Consider the following 5420-nt stretch of genomic DNA (forward strand, 5'->3'; position numbering starts at 1 on the left):
TAAAGGCATTCTAAATTGCACATGCACAGGTAGATTGATTTGGAAATTGCTTTGCTCAATCAGGGCTGGTGCAAATTTGGGGGTGCAAATCTGGGCTAAGTTATTCTAGTGATTTTGGAAAAGAAAAATTCCTCCTCCCCTCAAATGTATGCAGATATGCATACAATCACATTTTAGATTTCTTACTATTCCCAGAATTAGAGAAAAATCTCGTTAGATCTAATGAAAGCTTCCAAAACCCAGTTTCACAATGCAGTATGTCTGAAGTTACTAGACTAATTTTGTTTCCTAAAGTCATGGGTAGTCCATTGTGAGCTGCATGTTACAGAAGCAGAAAAGAAACAATAAGAGTGAAACTCAGGCACCTAAATACAAGTCTCTGGTGCCATATTTAATGTCCAAGGAGAGCTGAAACATCCACACTGGACTATCACCTGTGAAACAGGATGAACAGGAAACCCATGCCTTCCTAGGGCATGGTAGAATAGGTATCTACATTGGCATTAGATGCCTGCATTTAGGCAAACAAATCTCTATATATCAGTTTTTCAAAACACAGAATTCATTTTGTCTTTAATTTTCACGTATCAGCCTTGTACTCTGATAACAGAAGTGGAATGCTGCCTGCCTGGAGTCTGACCAGGTATGTTGTTTCTTTTTGCCCAAAATAACTCTAAATCTCCCTTCCTCTTTGCATATATCTGGAGACTTTTACTGTGCTTTGTCTGGTACTATTGCTTCAGTGTCCTTGGCACCAGCTCAGAAATGGCTGAAATGGCTGATACCTATGAGTGGTGTGGCTGTTTATGAAAAGTAATTTTAGCTCTACCTTTCTTGTTTTTGTTTGTTTGTTTGTTGTTGCTTTTTTAATGCTTGCGTTTTATTTCATACTTTACGAAATGACTAGTGTTAAAGGATCTTGAACTTGATTTCCCAACAACTCACATTACGGAAACTGAACTGGATAAACACAAGGACTACCAGATAGCATAGTCACCTGTACCCTTCCCTCTATAATAATTCCATGTTTGTGTGCAGTATTCTGACAGTATATAAGGTCAGAAATTATTTTCCTTCTGTATGGTGGAGTTCCAGAAAAAGGGCTGTAAAAAGTATCAGCAGTACTCTGCTATTGTGAAACGTCACCTGTTTAATTTATCTAAATATTTTATCACTTACATGTTTAAAGTTGTCCACTCTTCAGAGTTGTTATTTCAGAGGAATTAATCAGGCATTAATTATCACAAATTTTTACAAGGGATTAATAAGAACAGAGAAATGTATTAAATGAAAAGTGTTTCTTCCATTACGATACTGTCTTACAAATATTTGGCACTGCTACATCGGTTCCCTGAGACTCCTCAATTTGCTTCCACAAATAACTGCAGCAGTATACTATGTAGTTCATTCATCCATAACTACCCAGAGGATTACATCTAGTCCAGCAGATTTAGACCCATTAGATGAAGACCTAGCCACTGTAATCCATACATATGTAATATTCACCCTGGACTATTACAGTTCTCTCTAGGAAGGAACTTTATGCCCTATAGAAGTTCAAGGTTGGCCAGTGCACATCGCATCACCTAATGCACAGTTTATTACAGAGGCTGCTGAATGATTGATTTCATGCAGCCTTAGTGCGAGGGTGCAGAAGCCGGTATGTCACATTGTCTGACCTGCATCTCACAAGCCCTCTGTGCCACCCAGTCAACCCTGTGCTGAACTTAATTATTTGTTTTTAGCTACAATGACCTTTCAGAAATCACAAGCTCTTGATTTGGTTTGATTGATTTGAAGGGTATCATTCTTATTCTCAAAACCCTGCACAGAATTTAATTCTGTTCTTGTGCTACCGTTCAAGGCAAAATTCCAGCAGGGGGATGTTCTGGGCTGAGGACAAAGCTGTCACAGGGAATCACAGAACTTGCTATTGAAATAACAAACACTGTTGTCAAAGCTAGCAATAAAATCCATCCCTCTACTCAAGTTTCTTACACAAGTACACTAAAGTATTCATGCTTTTCCATAGGTAAAAAAAAAACAAGCCCAAACCAAACAACAGAAAACACAGTGCAAATCTGCTTTTTGATACTAAGTGCAAAAAAGGAAAATTAAGTCAGGAGAAACACTAGAGTATTACCGTCCTATGGTTTGTGTAAGTGCGCAGAGAGGGAGTTTCAGATTAGGTTGAAAAGCAGCTTCTGGAAATGACTGAGACCGGTGGTACTGATTTAATCCCTTGGAACCTTTTCCTTATCTGCAATAAAAGAAACACATTTTAACAGTAATTCTAAACTTAACATTCAATGTGAGCTATAATAATAGGCAAGACTCCTCACAAAACATTCAACCACAGATAACTTCCAGAGAGTTATGCATTACTGCCAAGAAGTTAGCTAGTGATATCTCTACTTGTGCTCATTGGCTAAATTTGGCTCTCATGAAGTACTGCCCAAAGAGATGGGCCAGTTTTCAAAGGTAAAAATGGGCTTTTGAAATGCTCAAGGAGCAAGGATGCACAGGTCGTTGTGTCAGGATCATAATAGACGTTCAATATATTCTAAGTACATTGGGTTAATAAATACACATAAATTACAAGTTCAGGCTTATATCTTGGGGAATGTATTTCTTAGTGGACAAACTACTTTTTTTTTTTTTTTTCTTTAAGGTGATCCTCTGTATCATTACATTTGATGTGATTTATTTTGGGGTGCTTGTAGAGAAAACGTGGTATTGGGAGACAAGACTTAGGCCTAGTTATAGCCTTGCACTGGAAAAACTACCTACTTCTATGGCTTCAATGTAGTACTTCAGCAGACATAATTCTTTGCTATCGTGGCTATGACAGAAGATGGTGTAAAGTTCTCTTAATGTAACCATATTTAAGAAATTATAGCGAAGCTTTTTGTGGTGAAGCCATTATACGTATAAAACCGTATTGAAAATATCTTGGTAAAAGCAAGCGGGGATGTGTGGAAGGGTGAAATAAAAAAAATCCACAAAAACCCTCTACAGGTTTTCAGAGATAATCACACATAGTTTGGATTTTTCAAACCTTCATTTTGTCAGTAATAACTGTGAAAGTTTACTCTAATTAAAGGCATAATTTTGTCACATTAATCAAGTGCTGTGGTTCTAAACACCGCACAGGCTTTTGAGAACTGCAGAGCTTGATTCTCTGGAAGTGGGGTGCATACTGAATAGCTTGAATCTGTTGGGGTTTTTCTCAATATATATTTTTAATTGTACTTGACAAACACCTGGACCTGATTAGGGCTAACGAAGATTAAATTAAAGAGGAAAAAAAACCTACTGAGTTAAGGATGACAGAATACCCAAAAATTTAGTTTTAGGGAAATCTAAGTCTTAGAACAAGGATCACTATAATGCAGAAGCACAGCAAGTATCAAAACCCCAAAAAAGACTAGGCAGTTTAGGTGTGTTTATAATACAAAGGAAGCCTAGTCACACAGCTCAACAAGTATTTTGGTGTCAGGACTTAGTGGAAATCTGCTAGCCTGTTATTATCAACACTATTAATTGTCCAGAGATTACTGGGTTTGTACTTGTTCAAAGAAAGAGTTAAAAAAGGTTACACTTGAAGACAGTCTAGGTCAAACGCTCTCAGATATCTTTAGCCAAGCTCAGGCAATCTCTTTTATCCTTACAGCTGCAAGGAGTGAGTGACAGTAAATCAGGAGGAACTTTAGTTTCACATTCTCACCTATGCAACTTTTCCAATGTGATGCTGGAACAATCATGTAGGTCTTTCTGGGCCTCAGGTTTCCAATGGCTGTATTTTTCTCATACAGTGCTATTCCCATAGAAAGTGCTGAAAGTAGCAAGCACCAGGACAGACTATGAAAAGCAGAAAAAAAATTAAGTCAATTTGTTTGTTAAATTACTACATTCAAGTGAAATTATAATAGCATTAATTTTTTTATTGATTTTTCCAACAGGTGACATTTTTGCTGTCATGACTCACTAGAATCCTAGCAAAGTTATTTTGAAACATAGAAGTATTTAATTTAATTACTAATATTCCTTCTAATTGTGTTTTTTGTTTGCCTGCCGTTTTAAAACAATTACATGACTAAGCCAAAGACACAAAAATGTACCACGTGTGTCAGGTTGCACCTATGTAAGAAGTTGCACAAACTGGGTGAAAAGTCAAAACATATTTTCTTTTCATGGCTGAACTTCTTAAATGCTGATTAAATCAGCATGCAATTGCTGCTTGAAGGTGTTTATCTCTTCCTGACTTCATTTTTCTATCTAGAGCACCTACACTGGTTGTCCTTCATCCTATTCTTTTGAAGACAGTGAGGTTTAACGCGCCACATTTATGGCAGTGAATCAAATATGCAAAAAAACCCCAGTGATCTGGTCTATGCAATTGTGTAAAACAATAGCTGTTCACAAGTAGTGAGCAAATCCAGTCAATCATCTAACACTGTAAAATTCCAGATGTTTGCCAGTCTCTGTATATATGAATTGTTAATCAACTCAGACCTGCACTCCTGCTGTCAGCATAACAGAGTATGAGCTGCTCGGAGGACAAGGAATCCTTCATTTCATTGAAAATAAACGTCCTGCAAAATCATCTGTGACTCAGCCAAAATGAAAACTTGCGAGTATTGCTTCTATGTCAGAAAAATCTTTCTCCGGAATTGGAATTTTGGCTTGTGTGTGATGATTTCTTCGGCAGCTTCAGTAAAAACAGCAAAGCACATATGTCCCAAAACATTCTCTATTTCCACTGGTCTGACATCCCAGTCCCCGCCCCTGAGCACACCAGGTACAGTCAGGTTTCTACATACAGCTGTGTTTACCAGGGGCTGAGCTTTAATTATTTTACTTTCTATCAATTTTACTGACACACACGATTTTACCCACTCTGCTGGGGGCTGTGAAACCGTTCTTCGTACAGCACGGTGGTTATTTTTATTTCGCAATAGGATGAACGCTGATAAGGATGGCCGCGGAATTTCCACACAGGATTTTGCGTACATAAAGCAGGGCAGGAGCTCGATTCCTCAGCGGTGCCGGCTGCTGCGGAGGAACCCCTGGGGAAAAACCTTTCCCCCTTCCCATGGGGAAAAACCTTTCCAGGAGGACCTGTGGCCGAACGCCAGTCCCGGGCCCAGCTGGCAGCTCAAGCCTCCATCAACCAGGTGCTCACTCGGCCCAAGGGTAACGGGCCCGTCCGCCGGCCTTGCTCATCCCTTATTTCTCCACGGCATAACCGTAAATTACCGACCTCGTAGCGGGATGGGGCAGCTCAGTTAATGATTTAACCGAGACAAGTGCCAGGCCCGCCGGGCGGTGCGCGGCTGGGCTCTGTTACACGCCGCTTCCCCGAGGGTCCGGCCCTGCCCGGGGGAGGAGGCTGCCGGCCAGGTCCGGGGCAGGGCAGC

The sequence above is a fragment of the Charadrius vociferus genome, unplaced genomic scaffold (assembly GCF_000708025.1).
Source record: "Charadrius vociferus isolate BGI_N301 unplaced genomic scaffold, ASM70802v2 scaffold161, whole genome shotgun sequence".
Classification (NCBI taxonomy): domain Eukaryota; kingdom Metazoa; phylum Chordata; class Aves; order Charadriiformes; family Charadriidae; genus Charadrius; species Charadrius vociferus.